Consider the following 25,717-nt stretch of genomic DNA (forward strand, 5'->3'; position numbering starts at 1 on the left):
AGGAAAGGGCAAAGAAGTCCACACCATAGAGTTAGGTGGGACAAGGACAAGAGAAGAGCTACGACCCCAGCCGGGAGGAAAAACCGAGGAGATACAAGTCGGTAAAGAGGAAGGAAAACGACTTACATAGGAGCCAACCTAGGGGAAACCCTGAAACAAAGGTTGGGTGAACTCCTAAAAGCTAATTCCGACCTCTTCGCCTGGAAGGCTTCCGACATGCCCGGGATTGATCCCGAGCTCATGTCTCATAGGCTCTCGGTTTACCCAGGGTCCCGACCTGTACAGCAAAGGAGACGCAAACTCGGCCCAGAGAGGGCCTCCATAGTAGAAGAGCAAGTACAGGCGCTCCTGGAAGCCGGCTTCATCAGAGAGGTCAAATACCCAACATGGCTAGCCAATGTAGTGCTAGTCAAAAAACAAAACGGTAAATGGAGGATGTGCGTCGACTATACCGACCTGAATAAGGCCTGTCCTAAGGACCCTTATCCCTTACCAAGTATTGATACCCTAGTAGACTCCAGCTCAGGGTACCAATACCTATCATTCATGGACGCCTACTCGGGATATAACCAAATCCCGATGCACGAGCCCGACCAAGAGAAAACATCGTTCATCACACCAAAAGCCAACTATTGCTACGTGGTCATGCCATTCGGACTGAAGAATGCAGGAGCCACGTACCAAAGGCTGATGAACAAAGTGTTTTCCCCCCATTTAGGGAGCTTAATGGAGGTATACGTCGACGACATGTTAGTAAAAACCAAGCAAGAAGTCGACCCCTTAACCGACCTCTCACAAGTCTTCAACACTATAAGGTCGCATGGGATGAGACTAAATCCCGCAAAATGCGCCTTCGCAGTAGAAGCAGGGAAATTTCTAGGCTTCATGCTAACACAAAGAGGGATTGAGGCCAATCCCGACAAATGCAGAGCCATCCTAGAAATGAAGAGCCCGACTTGTTTAAGAGAGGTTCAACAGCTCAATGGCCGACTTGCAGCCCTCTCCAGATTTTTGGCAGGATCGGCACTAAAATCCCTTCCATTATTCTCCTTGTTAAGGAAGGGATGCCAGTTTGAATGGACTCCGGAATGTGAGGAGGCGTTCCAAGAGTTCAAAAAATTCTTAAGCCAACCTCCTATCTTAACCCGACCAATACCGGGAAAAGACCTCGTCCTATACCTATCCGTGGCAAACAGGGCTGTCTCCTCGGCCCTGGTCCGAGAAGACGAGGTCGGTCAACACCCGGTCTATTTTACCAGTAAGGTTCTACAAGGCCCTGAGCTAAGGTACCACAAACTAGAGAAGTTTGCCTACTCCTTAGTGATAGCCTCACGAAGACTACGACCTTACTTTCAGGCTCATACAATAAGAGTCCGTACGAACCAACCCATGAAGCAAATCCTCCAAAAGACGGATGTTGCAGGGAGAATGGTTCAATGGGCAATAGAACTCTCCGAGTTCGATTTGAAATATGAAACTCGGACAGCAATCAAAGCCCAGTGCCTTGCCGACTTTATTGCAGAGTATGCAGGAGAACAAGAGGAGAAACCGACTACATGAGAACTCTATGTAGACGGATCCTCCAATAAAACAGGGAGCGGCGCAAGCATAATATTGGTAGACGGAAAAGGAACCCAGATAGAGGTCTCCTTAAAATTTGAATTTCCGGCTTCAAACAATCAGGCAGAATACGAAGCCTTGATTGCCGGATTAAAGTTAGCAGAAGAAGTTGGCGCTACAAAGGTGATGATCTACAGTGACTCACAAGTGGTGACTTCCCAAATAAGTGGAGAATATCAGGCGAAGGATCCCAACATGAAGAAATACTTGGAAAAAACCTTGGAACACCTAGGGCACTTTGCGGAAAGCGAGGTCAAGCATATAACTCGGGATCTAAATAGCAGAGCCGACGCCCTATCCAAGTTAGCAAGTACCAAACCTGGAGGGAACAACAGAAGCCTGATTCGAGAAACTCTCCAAGAACCCTCGGTAACAAAAACGGAAGATGAACAAGAGGTACTTGAGGTAGTCGGTCTAAACCTCGGATGGATGAATCCCTTAGTCGAATACCTGAAATTCGACATCCTCCCTAAAGAGGAGAAAGAGGCTAAAAAGATCCGAAGGGAAGCACAACATACATTGGTGAAAAATGTCCTTTACAGAAGAGGGATATCAACACCATTACTGAAGTGCGTACCGACCTCAAGAACCACCGAGGTGTTAGAGGAAGTACATAGTGGAATCTGCGGAAATCATCTCGGAGCAAGATCGTTGGCCAGGAAAGTAATCCGAGCAGGATTCTATTGGCCGACCTTGCAGAAAGATGCTACAGACTTTGTGAAAAAATGCCAGCCATGCCAGATGCATGCGAATTTCCACGTGGCTCCACCAGAAGAGCTCATTAGTATAACTTCTCCCTGGCCTTTCGCAAAATGGGGAATGGACTTGTTAGGTCCTTTTCCCCAAGCACCAGGACAAGTCAAATACTTGATCATGGGAATAGATTACTTCACAAAGTGGATAGAAGCAGAACCACTAGCCACCATCACAGCTCAAAGAAGTCGCAGGTTCCTCTACAAAAACATTATCACAAGGTATGGAATACCTTATTCCATCACCACTGATAATGGGACCCAGTTCACCGACGCCACCTTCAGAAGTTTGGTTGCCAGCATGAAAATCAAACATCAATTCACCTCGGTAGAACACCCACAAGCCAATGGGCAAGCCGAGGCAGCTAACAAAGTCATACTGGTAGGACTAAAGAAAAGATTACAGGAAGCAAAGGGAGTTTGGGCTGACGAGCTCCCCCAAGTGCTATGGGCTTATAGGACGACCCCCCAATCCGCCACAGGAGAAACACCCTTCCGATTAGTCTACGGCGTAGAAGCCATGATTCCTATAGAAATCAGTGAGCAAAGCCCAAGGGTAATTCTTCACGATGAGGTCGGAAATGTACAGGGGCACAAAGAGGAGCTTGACTTGCTCCCCGAAGTCCGTGAAAACGCCCAGATCAGAGAAGTAGCACTAAAGCAAAGGATGACTACCAGGTACAACAAGAAAGTCATTCGAAGAACATTTGCCTTAGATGACTTGGTCCTAATCAGAAACGACATTGGAGCCAACAAATCGGGAGATGGAAAGCTCGCCGCAAATTGGAAAGGGCCATACAAAATCAAGGAAGTGTTAGGAAAAGGTTATTATAAAATAACTGACCTGGATGGCGTTGAACTACCGAGGTCGTGGCATGCTTGTAATTTAAAAAGGTACTATAGTTAAAAGCGAACTCTGCTCCCTGGTGTACTCTTTTCCCAACTTCATGATTTTTTTCCAAAAGGGTTTTTTCTGGAGGAGGGTTTTTAACGAGGCATCATAGTAGAGGCTAAGGGAAAAAATGCTATCAAAACCCTTAGTAGCAAAAAGTACCTTCTCGATTAATAAAGATCTTTTTCATTTCATAATATCTCTTGTAATATCCTCCTTTATTTTTCTAAGTCTTTCTACGAAACGCGCCGACTTAAGCTCGACAAAACGTGAAAATCCCATGAACCGACCTAGATGGTCGTCAGGATAAAACGACGAGGTACAAGTCGGTGTAAAGAGGTTATACAAGTCGGTCGTAAAAGCTCGGTAACTAACCCGACTCATAAGTCGGAAAGAGATCCCGAGTAGGAAAACTTGGAAAAACTTTGATCCGCAGATCGGAGTATAACACCAAGTAGAAGAAAAACGCATCGCAAAAATAACCTAAGTCATAAAAACTCACTAAAGCAAAGTCGAGTATAAAGGATAACAAAAGGGATATGACAACCTGAAAAGTTTAAAGCTTGCATACAAGCCTTTCCACGAAAGAGGCTCGAAAAATAATGCAAGCTAACAGAAGGTTTTTCGAAAAGATCAAACATATTTCAAAAAAGAAAAGCATGTGCACGCGTAAAGTAACGTAAACCCTTATCCAAAAAGGGCACCTACCTCGATTAGAAAACCCTTATCCAAAAAGGGCATTTATTTTGTTTAAAACCCTTATCCAAAAAAGGGCAACAAACAGAATATTTTGTTTACGGCCTCAAAAGGCCAAGAAGCAAATTGTTCAACACCACCAGAAAATAAATAGAAGTTTAAAAAAGGGGGGACCCACAGGCCGGGCCCCCATATAGCCATAAAATTAAAGAAGTTATTTTTGGAATCACCACCACCATGAGGAACATCACCAGGGCTGGAAGGAGGAGCCAAAGAAGAAGTCGGAGCAGGAGCTGAAGAACTCGGTGCATCTTTAGAATGAGGAGGAGACTCTATAATCCTCTGCCCCCGAGTCTTTAGGTCTGACTCGGAAAGGACCTCGGGAGCAGGAGGATCAACAATGACGCCATCAATCACCACTTTGTCAGGATGTAATGGAGAAAGATCCAAGTCGGGGGCTATAACCCTGACCTGCTCTAGGAAAATTCTCCAAGACTCCTCGGCGCCATCGGCGATAGAGTCCTCCAAGTCAGCATAAGCATTCCGAGAGTTCAGCAAATCCTTCTTCACCTCCACCATATCTTTAAATAGGCTTTGGTAACTCTCCTGGGCTGCCTTCCTTAAATTCACCTCCATAGTACATTGGGCTCGCAGCTCGCTCTCCTTCTTCCGGAGGTCGTCTCTCTCCTTCCTCAACTTATCCCTCTCCTCCTTTAACTCCTTCTGATGTTTTTCAAACATAAGAAGCCTCTCCTCCAGCTCCTCGACCTTTGGGGAAGTACCCAAGGAGCTGAGGGGAGTCTTCTCAAATATGTCCAGAAGTTTGCCACAAACTCCCGCCGCCCTAAAACTTCTTCGGCCAGAGTGGCAAGGTGCTTCCGAACAGAAACATCATCCATATTAATAAGTGGATAGATGTTCTTTCGGACGAAGGCAAGAGCCTCCGCCCTAACACCACCTTCCCAAGAAGGGCCAGACTCTGAAGTCTTGCGCTTCTTACTCTCTGGCTCGGAGAACGGTTGGGCAGAAGGGAGTGGTCGAGTCAAATTTGAGGAGGAGGAAATAACAATAGGTTGAGATGGAGTACCCACGTTCCTAGGAGGAGGAGGAGGAGGAGGAGGAGAGACGACCACCTTACCTCCGGACCTAGCCCGGGACTTCGCCTTGGCTTCCTGTACCCGCTGGTAGGACTCTTGAGCATTTTTCTTTGCCATATCTACAAAAGTAACAACCAAGTCGGTAAAATGCAAGTCGATAAAATGCTCAAGTCGGTAAAATGCAAGTCGGAAAAATACAACTCGGGAACAAGAAATGCATGCACTACCTATGCAAGATTGAACAAAGACCGACGTCCCCTGAAGGATTTTTCTCGTGTCCAAGTATGGGGCCCTCCCCCATGCTTCTCGGAAAAACCCAACAATGGCTGCCTCCACTTCATCTAGGTCATCTAGACCAATCTTTTCGCAAGGAGTGGCCGGCAGCCAGTAAAGGGGAAAGCGAGGGGAGGAATGCTCGTCCAGAAAAAAGGGGTGGTGACCTTCTACAGCTTGAACCTTGAAGAAGAAGTTTTTGAAATCGTGGAAGGACTCGTCAAAAAGGGTGAAAATCCTCCGACCTTGAATGGCTCGGAAGGACACCCATTGTTGCTTGTTGTTTAGCCCACTGAAGGGCTTAGTCATATGGAAAAGATAGAAGAAGATTCTCAAGGAAGTCGGAAAGTCCAAAGCGTGGCTTATAAACTGGTAAATCTTCAAAAAACCCCATGAATTGGGGTGGAGTTGAGTAGGGGCAACCTTACAGTGGTGCAAGACGGATATCTCGAAATCAGAAAAAGGAAGGAAAACACCCAAACGGGTGATCATACATTCATACATGAAGAAAAAATGAGGGGCCGCCTCATTAGCCCTTCCAAAACAGACCCGGTCTTCAAGACCCGGGATTATCAGTTCATATTTGGGCTCGTTCTCGTCCGAAGTACAGAGCCTATGGTGGGTACGAAGGTGGGTGATAAACTCAGCGTCAACCAACGGTTCCTCCCCAAGGACCGTATCGTCAACCCACTGAGAAAGAATGTCTACAGAGGCCATTTTTTATAAAGAAGAAAGTGGCAGAAAACCTACAAAAGGAAAAAGAAAAAGAAAATCAAAAATTACGGCCACTAAAGAAGAGAGATTCGAAACTAGAATCTACAGGTCAACCTATCTACTCGCGAAACATGCAAACATAAAGCATGGCATGAATAAAACAAAACTAACCTTTATCCGAAAATGGAGGTTGGAGAAGAACGGAAGTCTTCGAACACAAGGATACAGTACGAACAAGATAAGGAGAAAGTTTGAAAGATTGCAGAAACGGAAAATGGAAAGAGAGGGAAAGTATTTATAAAAAAGGCTAAGGGGCATAATGGTAAAAACGAGGCAGTCATTAATGAGACTGCACCGTTACCAAAGCCCTCAAATCCCTAAATAATCCCTCAACGGACACGACGCTTGAATTGACGTAACTGTCAGAAACCAAAAGTTGCGAAAATCACGTCGGTTTCCAAGATCCGTGTTCTTTCAAACAAGTCGACTACGAACCCGAGTTAAATACTTGAACCCAAACTTTAAAAGATTTGGGCTCAAGTAGGGGCACTGTTCATACCCTGGCCCAATGTTAAGGGCCCAGGACCAATCGAAAGGCCTGATCCACTAGGTTAAGCCTATCGAAGCACCCACCTCCATCCAAGAGGTCGGTGTTAACCCCGACTTGGTATGAAGAAGTCGGTTGCGAGATTAGCTGGCAGATAAATACTCATTCAAATGAGTAACCGCCCTGAATCTCTCCAACCACTTCATAAAGCCATATCTTAACCTCCCTAAGATAATGGGACGGTTATTATCCTAAAGATACGGCACTACTCCAACGGTGGTTATTGGCTCACCACTATAAGTACACTGACACGCCTCAGGTATTCCTAAGTCCAATACTCTCTAAGACCTGCTCACACCCTTGCTAACTTAGGCATCGGAGTGTCTTTGCAGGTACCACCCCCCATTTACACGCGAGCACAAGTCGGACGGAGCCTCCCGAGTTGCGGACCCACACGGAGTCCTCCTCCATCATACACTTGGGCCGCCGAACGCCATCCATTGGACTAATCTCCGGTTACCCATCGTAACAGTAATTATCCAGATCAGTCCCCAAAAATTTTAAAAACGGACATTTTAGTCCCCAAAAAAAATTAATGTACAAATCAATCCCCGACGTTTCTCTCTATTAGACATAACAATCCTCCGTCCAAAAATAAAATAATAATAATAATAATAATAATAATAATAATAATAATAATAATAATAATAATAATTTGTACATTAATTTTTTTTGGGGACTAAAATGTCCGTTTTTAAAATCCTTGGGGACTGATATGGGTAATTACTCAGTCGAAAAATAAACTGAGAACTAATTTGTCTACCAGAGTAAAACCTTGGGGAGTGATTTGTGTATTCATTTTTCTTGGGGACTAGAATATCCGCTTTTAAAATTTTGGGATTGATTTGGATAATTATTCTAGAAGTAACTGTCAATTGACATAAAGTTAGTCTATAAATAGAATTCAAACTTGTACTCTACTTTTTATTTTTAATTATTTTTTTATTTGTTCTTCTCCCTTTCTCTTTTAATTTTTACATTTTACTTTGTTTCTGTCATCTTGTATGTTTTTCTTTTACCTTTAATTTTAATTTTACTTTTGAAACTACAATTAAAATTTTGAGACATCCACGAGAGGAATCATTTTCGCTCCTTTAATTAAGATTGTGAAATAAACTCAAAAAATTATTAATTTATTTGTTGTTAACAATAAAACAAAAAATATAGTTGTTAAGCTAAGTTTGATTTTGGGCTAATATATGATGACAAACATTATTTGGGTTAAAAGTCTAATTATGGTTTAATTTGTGTTTTAATGTTGTAGGCCCATTACTTATCTCAGAGCCAAACAATGGAGCTTGTTTATTCCTTTATATGTTTTAAGTAAATACACAAGTCCAAAGCACCGTTTAGTAAAATAAAAGGCTTTGCATTTGATAAGAGAAAAAAAAGACAGTTGTCTACATCATGAAAAAAACAGGACAGCTAAAAGAAAAAGAAATAAACAACACAACAAGGACAGCCCCACTATTCCAAGGACATCAGTAAAACATAATTCTAATTATGAGAGAGCAAAACATAAACTTGCAAGAAGAGCGAAGTAGTGGTGTAGTTCCTCGAATAGCAAGGATAATGGAGCAAAAGAAAAAAGAAGTGCATGCCAAGGAAGAAAGCAAAGCCAAGGACAGTAGAGGTGGTAGAATGGTTCCTCAACCAGCAGGGTTAGTGGAGCAAGATGAAAAATGACTGCAAGCCAGCAGAGACAGCTCCAACAGGTAGCTAGTACAAGAAATTAGAAGAGGCAAATTGGAGAGCAAGTTGAAGATATAAAATCAATCTCACTCCAGCATTTGAAATTAAGAAAAAGAGAGCAAAATTCAGAGTATCATCTCAACATACTTGAGCTGAAATTTTTTTCTTCGACTAGTACTTCTGATGAGTTTGGAAAACTCCAAATTAATTTTTGTGATGAACAAACATTATTAAAATATTTAATTACAAAATTATTAATTCAATGGTATTTGATTATATGTTAATTAATAATTTTGTAATGCAGGAATTGTTTTGGGCCGAAAATGAAATTCTGGATTAAGCCCAACTAGCCTTGCTACATGCTTCTCATGCTATGAAGCTGAAGTATAATTTGGGCCGAACAAAAACAAAAGAAATGTTGTAAAGCCCAAGTGTGAATTTTGTTCAGCTTTGATTTCAAAGATTATAACCAACAAAGTAGAGCTGAATTATTATTGGGCCAAAAATTAATAATTGTTGCAACTAAGCCCAACTTCACATTTGATGAGAGTTCCCTATGCATGATCCGAACCCACTAAGCATGTAAAGCATAGTTCCATAGCTTCCAACGGAACTCCTTTACTCATTGATGAGCGGATAATTTATACGCTTTTTGGCATTGTTTTTATATAGTTTTTAGTAAGTTTAAGCTACTTTTAGGGATGTTTTCATTAGTTTTTATGTTAAATTCACATTTCTGGACTTTACTATGAGTTTGTGTGTTTTTCTGTGATTTCAGGTAAATTCTGACTGAAATTGAGGGATTTGAGCAAAACTCTGAAGAAGGCTGACAAAAGGACTGCTGATGCTGTTGGATTCTGACCTCTCTGCACTCGAAATGGATTTTCTGGAGCTACAGAACTCCAATTGGCGCGCTCTTAACGGCGTTGGAAAGTAGACATCCAGGGCTTTCCAGCAATATATAATAGTCCATACTTTATTCGAAGAATGACGACGTAACTTGGCGTCAAACGCCAAGTTCATGCTGCTGTCTGGAGTAAAACGCCAGAAAAACGTCATGATCCGGAGTCAAACGCCCAAAACACGTCATAACCTGAAGTTTGACGCCAATAAATGCCTCTACACGTGGATTGATCAAGCTCAGCCCAAACACACACCAAGTGGGCCCCGGAAGTGAATTTATGCATCAATTACTTACTTATGTAAACCCTAGTAGCTAGTCTAGTATATATAGGACCTCTTACTATTGTATTAGACATCCTGGATTGTATTTTCTATCCTGTGATCACGTTTTAGGGGGCTGGCCATTCGGCCATGCTGGACCTCTTGCTTATGTATTTTCAACGGTGGAGTTTCTGCACACCATAGATTAAGGGTGTGGAGCTCTGCTGTACCTCAAAGATTAATGAAGTTCTATTTTCTTTATTCAATTCCTCTTTTATTCTTATTCCAAGATATTCATTCGTACCCAAGAACATGATGAATGTGATGAGTTAATAACCCTCATCATTATTCTCACTTATGAACGCGCGTGATTGACAACCACTTCCGTTCTACATGCAAAGAAGCTTGAATGTGTATCTCTTAGATTCCCCAACAGAATTCGTGGTATAAGCTAGATGGATGGCGGCATTTATCTGGATCCGGAAAGTCCAACCTTGTCTGTGGTGTTCCGAGTAGGATCCTGGGAATCCGGAAAGTCTCACTTGTCTGTGGTATTCCGAGTAGGATTCCGTTCATGAATGACTGTGACGTGCTTCAAACTTTAACCTGCTGGGCGTTAGTGACAAACGCAAAAGAGGGATTCTATTCCAGTAGGAGCGGGAACCAACCGGTGATTGGCCGTACTGTGACAGAGTGCGTGCATTAGCTTTCACTGCGAGGATGGGATGTAGCTATCAACCATGGGTGATGCCTCCAGACTGGTTAGCTGTGCGAGTGACAGCGCACAGGTTATTTCCCGAGAGGAATGAAAGTAGCCACAGCTGATGGTGAACCCCTATACAAAGCTTGCCATGGAAAGGAGTAAGAAGGATTGAGTAGAAGGAATAGGAAGGCAGGCGTCCGAGAGCTCTACAGCACCTCCATTCCGCTTATCTGAAATTCCTACCAATGATCTACATAAGTATTCTCCTTTTTATTTTTATTATTTCTATCTTTATTTCTATTTTCGAACCCATAACTTTTTAATCTGCCTAACTGAGATTTGCAAGGTGACCATAGCTTGCTTCATACCAACATCTCTGTGGATTCGACCCTTACTCAGTAAGGTATTACTTGGACGACCCAGTACACTTGCTGGTTAGTTGAACGGAGTTGTGAATTCCAATAAAGAAACTCACACAGGTGCTGCTCCTTAGAAGCCTTCATCTCAAAATAATTAGAACATGGCAGTGCCATAAATAAGCTTTCATTCAAATCCAAGAAACATATAATGTGATCACAATTTCGTCCACCAAGTTTTGGCGCCGTTGCCGGGGATTGTTCGAGTATGGACAACTGCTCGGTTCATCTTTTTCAATTATTTTTCGTAATTTTTTGTCAATTGCATGCTTTTAAAATTTTTTTTCTTGCATTTTTTTCGAATTGCATGCTTTTAAAATTTTTTTTCTTCATTTTTTCGAAAATCTCTGCATTCATAGTGTTCTTCATGATCTTCAAGTTGTTCTTGATAAGTCCTCTTGTTGATCTTGATGATTTCTTGTCTTGTGTTGGTTGTTGTTTTTCCATGTGCATTTTGCATTCATATTCTCCATGCATTAAAGATTTCTAAGTTTGGGTGTCTTGCATATTTTCTTTGCATCAAAAATTTTCAAAAATATGTTCTTGATGTTCATCATGATCTTCAAAGTGTTCTTGGTGTTCATCTTGACATTCATAGCATTCTGCAGCATTCGTTGTTTTTGATCTAAAATTTCATGCATTAAGCATTTTTGTTGTTGTTTTCTCTCTCATAATTAAAATTCAAAAATCAAAAAAATATCTTTTCCTTATTTCCCTCCAAATTTCGAAATTTGGGTTGACTTGGTCAAAAATTTTCAAAATTAGTTATTTCTTACTAGTCAAGTCAAAATTTCAATCTTAAAAATCTTATCTTTTCAAAATCTTTTTTCAAATCATATCTTTTTCAATTTTTTTTATTAGTTTTCGAAAATCTCAAAAATCTTTTTCAAAATATTTTCAAAATCTTTTTCTTATCTTTATATGTAATTTTCGAAATTTCACTAATATTTAATGTGATTGGTTCAAAAATTTGAAGTTTGTTACTTTCTTGTTAAGAAAGGTTCAATCTTTAAATTCTAGAATCTTATCTTTATCTTTTAATTTATCTTTTTCAAAAATTTTATCTTTTTCAAAATTTGATTTCAAAATAGCTTATCCAACTTGCTATCTTCTTATCTTTTTCAATTTTGATTTCAAATCTTTTCAATCAACTAACTACTTCTTATTTGTTTCTTATCTTTTCAAACTACCTAACTACTTTTCCCCTCTTCTAATTTTCGAAAATCTCTCTCTTTTTCAAAAATCTTTTTCATTAATTAATTGTTTCATGTTTAAATTTAATTATAATTTTCGAAAATCACTAACCATCTTTTCAAAATTTATTTCGAATTCTTCCTTCTCTTCTCCTCTTCTATTTTATTTAATTACTAACACTTCTCTTCACCTCTCTTCATTCATATCCTAACATCTCATCTCACATCTCGCCATCCTCACATTTGTGTTTCTTTTCTTCCACTCTTCTTCTCCCCCCTTTCTTCTTCTACTAACATAAAGGAATCTCTATACTGTGACATAGAGCTTCCTTTTCTTTTCTTGTTTTCTTCTCTTTCAGCAGGAAACAAGGATAAAGGCACTCTTGTTGAAAATCCAGAACCTAAAAGGACTCTGAAGAGAAAATTAAGAGAAGCTAAATTACAACAATCCAGAAGCAACCTTTTAGAAAATTTCGAACAAGAGGAAGAGATGGCCGAAAAATAATAATAATAATGCAAGGAGAATGCTTGGTGACTTCACAAAACCAACGTCCAAATTTGATGGAAAAGCATCTCCATTCCCTCCATTGGAGCCAATAACTTTGAGCTTAAGCCTCACTAGTTGCTTTAATGCAACAAAACTGCAAGTTTTAGAACTTCCATCTGAAGATCCTTACCAGTTTTTAACTGAGTTCTTGCAGAATCTGTGACCTGTAAAGACAAATGGAGTTAATCCTGAAGTCTACAGACTCTTGCTTTCCCTTTTGTGTAAGAGACAGAGTAGAGTATGGGTGGATTCACAACCAAGGATAGCCTGGACTCATGGGATAAGCTTTCACTGCATTCTTAGATAAGTTCTTTCCTCCTCAAAAGCTAGAACTGAGAGTGGATGTTCAAACCTTCAAACAAAAGATGGTGAATCCCTCTATGAAGCTTGGGAAAGATACAAGCAGCTGACCAGAGATGTCCATCTGACATGTTCTCAGAATGGACCATATTAGATATATTCTATTATGGTCTCTCTGAATTTTCGAAAATGTCATTGGACCATTCTGCAGGTGGATCTATTCACCTGAAGAAAACGCTGAAGAGGCTCAAGAACTCATTGACATGGTTGCAAACAACCAGTTTATGTACACCTCTGAGAGGAATTCCGTGAACAATGGGGTACCTCAGAAGAAAGGAGTTCTTGAAATTGATGCTCTGAATGCCATATTGGCTCAGAACAAAGTGTTGACTCAACAGGTCAACATGATATCTCAAAATCTGAATGGATTGCAACATGCATCCAACAGTACTAGAGAGGCAGCTTCTGAAGAAGCTTATGATCCTGAGAACCCTGCCATGGCAGAGGTTAATTACTTAGGTGAACCTTATGGAAACACCTATAACTCATCATGGAAAAATCATCCAAATTTCTCCTGGAAGGATCAACAGAAACCTCAACAAGGTTTTAACAATGGTGGACGCAACAGGCTGAACAATAGTAAGCCATATCCATCATCTTCTCAGCAACAGACAGAGAACTCTGAACAAAACACTTCTAATTTAGCCAATATAGTCTCTGATCTGTCAAAGGCCACTTTCAGTTTCATGAATGAAACAAGATCCTCCATTAGAAATTTGGAGGCACAAGTGGGCCAGCTGAGTAAGAAAGTTATTGAAACTCCTCCCAGTACTCTCCCAAGAAATACAGAAGAGAATCCAAAAGGAGAGTGCAAGGCCATTGATTTAATCAAAGTGGCCGAATGCACCAAGGAGGAGGAGGACGAAAATCCCAGTGAGGAAGACCTCCTGGGACGTTCCTCAAGCAAGAAGGAGTCTCCTATTAAGGATCCTGAGGAATGTGAGGCTCATCTAGAGACCATAGAGATTCCTTTGAATCTCCTTCTGCCATTCATGAGCTCTGAAGAATATTCATCCTCTGAAGAGGATGAAGATGTGACTGGAGAGCAAGCTGCTCTATACTTAGGAGCTATCATGAAGCTGAATGCCAAGCTGTTCGGTAATGAGACTTGGGAAAGTGAACCTCCCTTGCTCATTAGTGAACTGGATACTTGGATTCAGAGAACTCTACCTCAAAAGAAACAAGATCCTGGCAAGTTCTTAATACCTTGCACCATTGGCACTATGAGCTTTGAAAAAGCTCTATGTGATCTTGGATCAGGAATAAATCTTATGCCACTCTCTGTGATGGAGAAGCTGGGAATCATTGAGGTACAACCTGCCTTGTTCTCATTACAACTGGCAGACAAGTCAGTGAGACAAGCTTATGGGTTGGTAGAGGACGTGCTAGTAAAGGTTGAAGGCCTTTACATCCCTACTGATTTCATAATCCTAGACACTAGGAAGGAAGATGATGAATGCATCATCCTAGGAAGACCTTTCCTAGCCACAGCAGGAGCTGTAATAGATGTCAACAGAGGTGAATTAGTCCTTCAATTGAATGGGGACTACCTTGTGTTTCAGGCACATGGCCATCCCTCTGTGACAAAAGAGAGTGAGCATGAAGAGCTTCTCTCAGTTCAAGGTCAAGAAGAACCCACACAGTCAAACTCTAAGTTTGGTGTTGTGAAGCCACAACCAAACTCTAAGTTTGGTGTTCAAACCCCATATCCAAATTCTAAGTTTGGTGTTGGGACTACACTAACATTGACCTGATCACCTTGCGGAGCACTGTCAAGCTAATGACATTAAAGAAGCGCTTGTTGGGAGGCAACCCAATTTTATTTATCTAATTTTATTTTATTTTGTTTCTTTGTTATTTTTGTGTTTTATTAGGTACATGATCATGAGGAGTCACGAAAAAATCAAAAAAATTAAAAACAGAGTCAAAAACAGAAGAAAAAAATTTTTCACCCTGGAGGACGCACGGGCTGGCGTTCAGCGCCCAGAAGGAGCATCTGGCTGGCGTTCAACGCCAGAACAGAGCATCATTCTGGCGCTGAACGCCCAGAACAAGCAACAACCTGGCGTTTAACGCCAGGATGCGCACACAGAGGACAATCTGGCGCTGAACGCCAGAAACAAGCTTGAAACTGGCGTTCAACGCCAGAAACAAGCATCACATGGGCGTTTAACGCCCAGAACGTGCATCAATGGGCGTTTAAACGCCAGAATGATGCATGAAGGCATGTTACATGCTTATATGGTGAAGGAATGGTATTTGTTTTCACCTCAGGATCTGTGGACCCCACAGGATCCCCACTACAGGATCTGTGGACCCCACAGGATCCCCACCAAACATATTCACACCTTACCTTCTAATCCAAATCTCATTCCCAATGTCACCCTTCCCAAAAACATTCATCAATCACCTCAATTCCTCTTCCCAATTATCTCATTCACCATTCACATCAACCTCCTCTTCCCCATACACCCCACCTACCTCCATAAAAATTCAAATTCAATTTCCCACCCTTTCCCACCCAAAATGGCCGAACCTATACCCTCCCCCCTCCCTATAAATACCCTTCTTTTCTTTTCCAATTTCACACAACACAACCCACATTCTCCAACATAGCCGAACCCTCTCTTCTCCCTCTCTACCATATTTTCTTCTTCTTCTTCTACTCTTCTTTTCTTTTCTTGCTTGGGGACAAGCAAATTTTAAGTTTGGTGTGGTAAAAAGCCTAAGCTTTTTGTTTTTCATTCACCATCAATGGCACCCAAGACCGGAGTTTCCTCAAGAAAAGGGAAAGGGAAAGCAAAAGCTTCCACTTCCGAGTCATGGGAGAAGGAGAGATTCATCTCCAAAAGCCACCAAGACCACTTCTATGATGTTGTGGCAAAGAAGAAAGTGATCCCTGAGGTCCCTTTCAAGCTCAAGAAGAATGAGTATCCGGAAATCCGACATGAAATTCAAAGAAGAGGTTGGGAAGTCATAACCAACCCCATGCAACAAGTCGGAATATTGATGGTTCAAGAATTCTATGCCAATGCATGGATCACTAGGAACCATGACCAAGGTATGAACCCAAGCCCAAAGAATTATCTCACAATGGTTAGGGGGAAATACTTGGATTTCAGTCCGGAAAATGTGAGGTTGGCATTTCACTTACCCCAAATGCAAGGTGATGAACGCCCCTACACAGAAGGGTCAACTTTAACCAAAGGTTGGACCAAGTCCTTAGAGACATATGTGTGGAAGGCGCCCAATGGAGAGTAGACTCCAAAGGCAAGCCAGTCCACTAAGAAGACTGGACCTCAAGCCTGTAGCTAGAGGATGGTTGGAGTTCATTCAAAGATCCATCATCCCCACAAGCAACCGATCTGAAGTTACTGTGGATCGGGCCATCATGGTTCATAGCATCATGATTGGTGAAGAAGTAGAGGTTCATGAAGTCATCTCCAATGAACTCTACAAAATAGCTGACAAGCCTTCATACATGGCACGGCTAGCCTTCCCCCACCTTATATGCCATCTATGTTACTCAGCTGGAGTTATCATAGAAGGAGATGTCTCCATTGAAGAAGACAAGCCCATTACCAAGAAAAAGATGGAGCAAACAAGGGAAGCTCCTCACGGCCTCCAAGAAGAACATGAGGAAGTGCATCATCAACAAATGCCTCAAGGAATGCACTTTCCTCCTAACAACTATTGGGAGCAACTCAACACCTCCTTAGAGGATTTGAGTCATAATGTTGAACAACTAAGGGTGGAACATCATGAACACGCCCTCACTCTTCAAGAAATAAGAGAAGATCAAAGAGCAATGAGGGAGGAGCAACAAAGGCAAGGAAGGGACATAGAAGAGTTAAAGAACATCATTGGTCCTTCAAGAAGAAGACGCCACTAAAAGGTGGATTCATTCCTTGTTCTTTATTTCTTTCTGTTTTCGGTTTTTAATGCTATGTTTATTTATGTTTTTGTGTCTCTACTTCATGATCATTAGTATATAAACCATGCCTTAAAGCTATGAAATAAAATCCATTAGTCCTTCACCTCTCTTAAAAGAAAAATGTTTTAATTCAAAAGAACAAGAAGTACATAATTTTCGAAATTATTAGTGAATTTAGTTTAATTGTATTGATGTGGTGGCAATAATTTTTGTCTTCTGAATGAATGATTGAACAGTGCATAAGTCTTTTGATCTTGTTGTTTATGAGTGTTTAAAATTGTTGGTTCTTGAAAGAATGAGGAACAAAGAGAAATGTTATTGATGATCTGAAAAACATCATGAAATTGATTCTTGAAGCAAGAAAAAGCAGTGAAAAAAAAAAAAGAGAAGAGGCGAAAATTCTAAAGCAAGGATCCAAGGCTTTGAGCATCAATGGATAGGAGGGCCCAAGGAAATTAAATCCGGGCCTAAGCGGCTAAATCAGGCTGTCCCTAAACCATGTGCTTGTGTCATGAAGGTCCAAGTGAAAAGCTTGAGACTGAGTGGTTAAAGTCGTGATCCAAAGCAAAGAGTGTGCTTAAGAGCTCTGGACACCACTAATTGGGGACTTTAGCAAAGCTAAGTCACAATCTGAAAAGGTTCACCCAGTTATGTGTCTGTGGCATTTGTGTATCTGGTGGTAATACTGGAAGACAAAATGCTTAGGGCCACAGCCAAGACTCATAAGTAGCTGTGTTCAAGAATCAACATGCTTAACTAAGAAAGTCAATAACACTATCCCAAATTCTAAATTCCCCCAGAGACGCCAATACCTCTAAACTACAAAGGAAAAAGTGAGATGCCAAAGCTGTTCAGAAGCAAAAAGCTACAAGTCCCGCTCATGTGATTGAATTAATATTCATTGATATTTTGGATTTTATAGTATATTCTCTTCTTTTTATCCTATTTGATTTTCAGTTGCTTGGGGACAAGCAACAATTTAAGTTTGGTGTTGTGATGAGCGGATAATTTATACGCTTTTTGGCATTGTTTTTATATAGTTTTTTAGTAAGTTTAAGCTACTTTTAGGGATGTTTTCATTAGTTTTTATGTTAAATTCACATTTCTGGACTTTACTATGAGTTTGTGTGTTTTTCTGTGATTTCAGGTAAATTCTGACTGAAATTGAGGGATTTGAGCAAAACTCTGAAGAAGGCTGACAAAAGGACTGCTGATGCTGTTGGATTCTGACCTCCCTGCACTTGAAATGGATTTTCTGGAGCTACAGAACTCCAATTGGCGCGCTCTCAACGGCGTTGGAAAGTAGACATCCAGGGCTTTCCAGCAATATATAATAGTCCATACTTTATTCGAAGAATGACGACGTAACATGGCGTCAAACGCCAAGTTCATGCTGCTGTCTGGAGTAAAACGCCAGAAAAACGTCATGATCCGGAGTCAAACGCCCAAAACACGTCATAACCTGAAGTTTGACGCCAATAAATGCCTCTACACGTGGATTGATCAAGCTCAGCCCAAACACACACCAAGTGGGCCCCGGAAGTGAATTTATGCATCAATTACTTACTTATGTAAACCCTAGTAGCTAGTCTAGTATATATAGGACCTCTTACTATTGTATTAGACATCCTGGATTGTATTTTCTATCCTGTGATCACGTTTTAGGGGGCTGGCCATTCGGCCATGCCTGGACCTCTTGCTTATGTATTTTCAACGGTGGAGTTTCTGCACACCATAGATTAAGGGTGTGGAGCTCTGCTGTACCTCAAAGATTAATGAAGTTCTATTTTCTTTTATTCAATTCCTCTTTTATTCTTATTCCAAGATATTCATTCGTACCCAAGAACATGATGAATGTGATGAGTTAATAACCCTCATCATTATTCTCACTTATGAACGCGCGTGATTGACAACCACTTCCGTTCTACATGCAAAGAAGCTTGAATGTGTATCTCTTAGATTCCCCAACAGAATCTTCGTGGTATAAGCTAGATGGATGGCGGCATTTATCTGGATCCGGAAAGTCCAACCTTGTCTGTGGTGTTTCGAGTAGGATCCTGGGAATCCGGAAAGTCTCACCTTGTCTGTGGTATTCCGAGTAGGATTCCGTTCATGAATGACTGTGACGTGCTTCAAACTTTAACCTGCTGGGCGTTAGTGACAAACGCAAAAGAGGGATTCTATTCCAGTAGGAGCGGGAACCAACCGGTGATTGGCCGTACTGTGACAGAGTGCGTGCATTAGCTTTCACTGCGAGGATGGGATGTAGCTATCAACCATGGGTGATGCCTCCAGACTGGTTAGCTGTGCGAGTGACAGCCGCACAGGTTATTTCCCCGAGAGGAATGAAAGTAGCCACAGCTGATGGTGAACCCCTATACAAAGCTTGCCATGGAAAGGAGTAAGAAGGATTGAGTAGAAGGAATAGGAAGGCAGGCGTCCGAGAGCTCTACAGCACCTCCATTCCGCTTATCTGAAATTCCTACCAATGAATCTACATAAGTATTCTATCCTTTTTATTATTTCTAATCTTTATTTCTATTTTCGAACCCATAACTTTTTAATCTGCCTAACTGAGATTTGCAAGGTGACCATAGCTTGCTTCATACCAACAATCTCTGTGGATTCGACCCTTACTCACGTAAGGTATTACTTGGACGACCCAGTACACTTGCTGGTTAGTTGAACGGAGTTGTGAATTCCAATAAAGAAACCTCACACAGGTGCTGCTCCTTAGAAGCCTTCATCTCAAAATAATTAGAACATGGCAGTGCCATAAATAAGCTTTCATTCAAAATCCAAGAAACATATAATGTGATCACAATTTCGTCCACCACTCATCATGATGGATTTCAAATTTATTAGAATAAATTTGATAAGTGCATGGGAAATATGAGAGAGAGGATCATTGACATGATTGATGGCATTAACTTTACACGCCACCCATGGAAGAAAAAGCAAGCTATCTTTAATTAATTTGTTTTATCATTTTGAATTATTTTTTCTTCACATTCTCTCTTCTCTCTCATCTCTTTCCTTCTCTCTTCGGTTATTACACAGGAAACAATGGCTTCCATGAAAGCAAAATGGAGCTACCGAAGCAAGGGAAGAACAAGCTACAAGACCATCAAGCTAATGATGGCAAGAAAATATACTAAAATAAAAATGAGCTGTGGCTGAGATTTTCACCTAATCTGGTAAGATTTGGTGAGGTAATCTCGGATCCTTCATGCTCAAAAAGAAAGGATGAAGATTCGGCCAGCAAGGAAGATCTTGGAGGCGTGGCTTGTCTTCGATTCTGATCAACCACCACAGGGAGTAGCTAGAGTGGCGAAGTGATGGTTGAAGGCAGAGATTGAAGCAGATGAAGTCATCATCATTATGAAGCATCAAGGGCCAGAAATCCATCTTGGAGAGGAAGCCAAGGATGGAGTGCTCGGATTGATGAAGAGTGATGACCAAGGAAGGACTAGAGGTATTTGCATGTTGGTTTTTGCATGAGTTACCTCTTCTCTCTTTGTGGCCGAACCGGTTTTGTTGTGAAGGAAAAGAAGCTGAGCTCGGGTTTGGGTTTCAACCGTGAAGGCTTCACTTCTCTATAAAAGGGGTGAACAGTCATGGTTTGATTCAAGGAGTAAGTTTTGAGAGTGCAAGGCACAGAAGTCTCAGAGCTACCTAAACTAGCAGTTCTTCTTCTCCTTCAATGTTTTCTGTTTAGTATTTTTCTGTTTAATTTTGTCATGTCTTGAGTCTCATGGAAAAAGGCAAACAGTGAGGTTTGTAAGAAAAAGCCATAGAGCGGAAAAAGGCAGAGAGTGCAAAATTAAAAGAAAAAGCCATAGATGTCTTAGAGTTCCTTTGTACATCTGTGTTGTGTTTCATGATTCTGTGGGAATCCCCTTGTAAGTTGGGTTAGCACTTTACAACTTGTAATCTGGATTATTATAGTGAAATTCCATCATTGTTGTGATGGAGACTGGATGTAGGCTGCACTGCACTTAGCAGCTGAACCAGGATATATCTGGGTGTAATCTTCTCTCTTTCTTCCTACTTTAATTCTGTCTTTACTGTTCAGATGAAAAATAAAAAATGTCTCGTGTCAAGTGACGAGACAAAATGAAAATGTCTCGTGGCTAGGGACGAGATAAAACAGAAAAGTCTCTTCTAAGTCCAGCAAGTTTCACCAAGCTAAAAAGGGGCTAAGATTCAACCCCCCTTCTCTTAGCCACTGAAACCATCAATTGGTATCAGAGCTTGGTCTCAAAGAGATCAAGTTTTGCAGCTTAGAGTAAAGATCCTTATGGCAGAAAATAGTGGCGCAAATGTGGTGTCCTATAATCTGACCGAAGGACAATCAAGCAACAGACATCCTCTTTTCAATAGGAAAAATTATACCTATTGGAAGGAGAGGATGAAGATATTTGTACAAGCTATAGATTACAGACTTTGGAAGATTATTCTTGAAGGACCTCAATTTTCAACTACCACAAATGCTGAAAGGGTAGTCTCTCTCAAACCAGAAGCAAGATGGACCGAGGAAGATAGGAAGAAGGTAGAATTAAATGCCAAGGCAGTAAACCTGCTCAACTGTGCTATTAGCTTTGAGGAGTACCGACGGGTATCACGATGCACAACGGCAAAGGAAATCTGGGACAAGCTACAAATCACTCATGAAGGAACCACTATTGTAAAGAAGACTCGGACAGATATGTTGAACAGAGAATATGAAATGTTTACAATGAAGGAAGGAGAATCTATTGATGAGCTGTTCGAACGGTTCAACACTATCATTGTTGGCTTAGATGTTCTGGGAATTACACATTCTGATTCTGTGCTTGTGAGAAGAGTGCTGAGATGTCTCACTAAAGAGTGGGAAACAAAAGCTTTAATTATTTCTGAGAGCAGTAATCTTGATTCTATGACACTTGATGATTTGAGAGGAAATCTTCTAGCTTTTGAAAACAGTTATTTGAAAAAAGACTCAAAAAAGAAAGGAATTGCTTTTTCTTCTATGACTAACCCTCTGGATGATGAATCCAGTGATAATTCTTCTGAAAATGAGTTTGTGTTGTTTGCAAAAAAATTCAGGAAAATGGTGAAACTCAGAGGCAAAGGCAGCAGCTCAAGGAAGATGAAGAAGGACCTTAGCAAAGTAATCTGTTACAATTGCAAGGAAAAGGGACATTTCAAATCTGATTGTCCCAAGTTAAAAAGGGAAGAAAAGCCAAAAAGGGAAAAGAAAAAGGGACTGATGGCATCATGGGAAGATTTGGAAAATGACTCCGATGATGATGATGAAGAATCTGAGACTAAGTCACAGCCTTGTCTCATGGCAAATGAGGTAGAGCAGGTATCCTTTCAAAACCCTAACACTGAAGACCTTCATCTTATGATAGATCATCTTTCTGAAAAAATAAGATGTTTTCTAACTGAGAATCAAGATCTTGAACAACAAAACTTCATTCTTAAAGCTGAAAATGATTTCCTCAAAGAAAAACTAAGAGAGGCCGAAACTGCTTGTGATCTTGTGGAAGAAAATAAGCAGTTAAAAGCCCAAGTTAGAAGCTGTGAAAGTGACCATTCTGTTCTTGCATATGTGAATTGTTTTAAGCAAAATGAAGAGTTGCTCAAAGAGGTTAAAAGACTTAAAGATGACTTAGCTAAGTTCACCCAAAGTTCTGAAAATTTGAACCAAATCTTGGCTAGTCAAAAACCTCTTTATGATAAAGCTGGGTTGGGATTTTATAAATCTGAAAAATCACATTTTGAAAACATTGCTTCATCTTCAAATGATGTAAAATATCAAGACCCAACTTACTTTAACAAAACAGCAACTCCAAGATTTTGTAGACTATGTAACCGAAGTGGTCATTTTCCAGTTCAATGTTTCTTTGGTGAAAGAATGATCGGTGACAAAGTTTACAAAGTTGTTTTTGATTACAATGATTTGGGACATAAGAGATGGTTTAACGTGAAAGGATCCAAGAAAATTTGGATACCCAAGGTCACTTGAGCTTATTTTGTAGGTATGCCTAGCATCCAAGAAGAAAGAAAATATGTGGTACATGGATAGCGGATGCTCTAGGCATATGACCGGAAAGACAACCTTCTTCATAAAACTTGATGAATATGATGGAGGATTTGTCACATTCGGTGATGATGCAAAAGGAAAAATAGTGGCTGTTGGGAAAGTGGGTAAAAATTTTTCATCTTGTATAAATGATGTCCTTCTTGTACATGGCTTGAAACATAACTTGCTTAGTGTTAGTCAATTGTGTGATCTAGGTTTTGATGTTATTTTTAAGAAGTTTGTTTGTTTGGTTGTTTGTGAGAAAACTGGGGATATTTTATTTGAAGCCAAGAGATGCAACAATGTGTATGGATTAACTCTTGAGGATTTAAAGGAACAAAATGTAACATGTTTTACATCTTTTGAATCTGAAAAATGGCTTTGGCATAGAAAGTTGGGACATGCTAGCATGTATCAAATTTCTAAGCTAGTTAAAAAGAATTTGGTTAGAGGAATTCCAAACATCAAGTTTGATAAGGATCTTACTTGTGATGCATGTCAATTGGGCAAGCAAGTAAAATCCTCTTTTAAATCAAAAGATGGAATCTCAACCAAAAGGCCATTAGAAATGTTACATATTGATCTTTTTTGTCCTACTAGAACTCAAAGTCTAGGAGGTAAACATTATGGTCTTGTAGTGGTAGATGATTACTCTAGATTTGGTTGGGTACTTTTCCTTGCTCATAAGAATGATGCATTTTATGCCTTCTCCACCCTTTGTAAGAAAATTCAAAATGAAAAGGATTTGAAAATTGCCCATTTGAGAAGTGATCACGGAAGAGAATTTGAAAATCAAGACTTTGAAAAATTCTGTGATGACTTAGGGATTTCTCATAATTTTTCATGCCCTAGAACCCCCCAACAAAATTGGGTGGTTGAAAGAAGGAATCGAAGCCTTCAAGAAATGACTAAGGCCATGCTATGTGAGAATGGAATTCCCAAATTCTTATGGGCTGAAGCTGTGAACACAGCATGTTATATTTTGAATAGAACAATCATTAGAAAAGGGTTAAAGAAAACTCCTTATGAGCTATGGAAAGGAACCCTTCCAAACCTTAAGTACTTTCATGTTTTTGGATGCAAATGCTTTGTACTTAACAATAAAGAAAACCTTGGAAAATTTGATCCAAAATCCTATGAAGGAATGTTTGTTGGATATTCCACCACAAGCAAGGTCTATAGAGTTTATCTCAAAGAACATAGAACCATAGAGGAATCCATACACGTTACTTTTTGTGATTCTAACTTAATTCCCAGTACTGTAAAGGATAATGAATCAGATAGTGAAGAAGATGGAACAAATAAAGAAAATCCCAAATCTGTACAAAATGAAGAATCTGTCAGCCCAGTTTTGTCTCGTCAGATCGAAGGAGAAAATTCCATTTTGTCTCCTGAGCAGGCACGAGCAACTGAAACAGTGAGACCACCAGAAGATCATCAAAGCTCAACACCTGTCCGAAAGCCTAGAGAATGGAAATCCATGAGAGGTTATCCTCATGACTTCATCATTGGTGATCCCTCTCAAGGAATAACAACAAGATCCTCTACCAAAAGGCAAGCCGAACCTAGCAACTTTGCTCTCTTGTGTTTGGATCAGCCAATGAGTCCTTGTGTGAAGAGTTTGGAAAACTCATGACTAGTGAGTTTGAAATGAGTCTAATGGGAGAGCTAACTTTCTTTCTTGGCCTCCAAATTAAACAAACTCCTAGTGGTACTTTTATTCACCAAGGCAAGTATGCAAAAGAATTGATAAAGAAATTTGACTTAGAAAATTCCAAACCAATGGGAACTCCAATGCATCCTAACACTAAACTTGAAAAGGATGATGATGGCCTAGATGTGGATGAGACACGGTATAGAGGAATGATTGGCTCATTAATGTATCTTACATCCTCTAGACCGGATATTGTTCAAAGTGTGGGTGTATGTTCAAGATTTCAATCTCACCCAAAAGAATCCCATTTAACGGCTGTTAAGCGCATCATTAGGTATATTAAGGGAACATGTGATTATGGCTTGTGGTATCCAAAATCTGATGATTTTTGTGCAGTAGGGTTTTGTGATGCAGATTATGCGGGAGATCGAGTGGATAGAAGAAGCACCTCAGGCATGTGTTGCTTCCTTGGAAGCTCACTCAACATGTGGTCAAGCAAGAAACAAGCCACAGTGGCTCTATTCACAGCTGAAGCTGAATATATATCCGCATCTGCTTGTTGTTCACAATTAATTTGGTTAAAAACTCAATTGGAAGATTACAAATTAAAAATCAATAGCATACCCTTATTTTGTGATAACATGAGTGCAATAAATATTTCCAAAAATCCTGTTCTGCACTCAAGAACAAAGCACATTGAAATTAAATATCATTTTATTAGAGAACATGTGCAAAAGGGTACTATTGATATTCAATTTGTAAAATCTGAAGAACAACTTGCTGATATTTTTACAAAACCCCTCTGTGAAGATAGATTCTGTTTGTTAAGGAAAAGCTTGGGAATGATTGATTTAAATCAAGTTGAAAAACTGTGAATATCTGACTCTATTCAATTTTATCTCGCAGGAATGGACGAGATAAAAATAAATACATGATAGGAGAGCTATGCTTAAGGGGGAGACTGCGCAGAAACAAATTCCAATGGGCCCCACAAAATCCCTTGACCCATCTCTGACTGTTTTGTTAGTTATTCAATTTTTTTTGAAAACCAAATCTCAAAGATGTCCTATCATATCTAGTTGAAAAAGGGATAATGTCAAATCAAATCCTTCCTTTTCAACTAATCCCTTGATTCAAGGAACTCTCTTTTCAAATTTTTGGGAAATCGCTTTGGTTAATAACCGTGCTTTATGACTATTAACCACCCCCATCATCTCTCTCCAATCAACATTTATTGCTTCCTTAACCTCCCTCCACTCTCCACCTTCGGCCAACCTTTCTTCTTCCACCCCCATTATCTCTCTCCCCATAATGAAAAAGAAAACTGCATCAA

Source organism: Arachis stenosperma, chromosome 4 (assembly GCF_014773155.1).
Source record: "Arachis stenosperma cultivar V10309 chromosome 4, arast.V10309.gnm1.PFL2, whole genome shotgun sequence".
Lineage (NCBI taxonomy): Eukaryota > Viridiplantae > Streptophyta > Magnoliopsida > Fabales > Fabaceae > Arachis > Arachis stenosperma.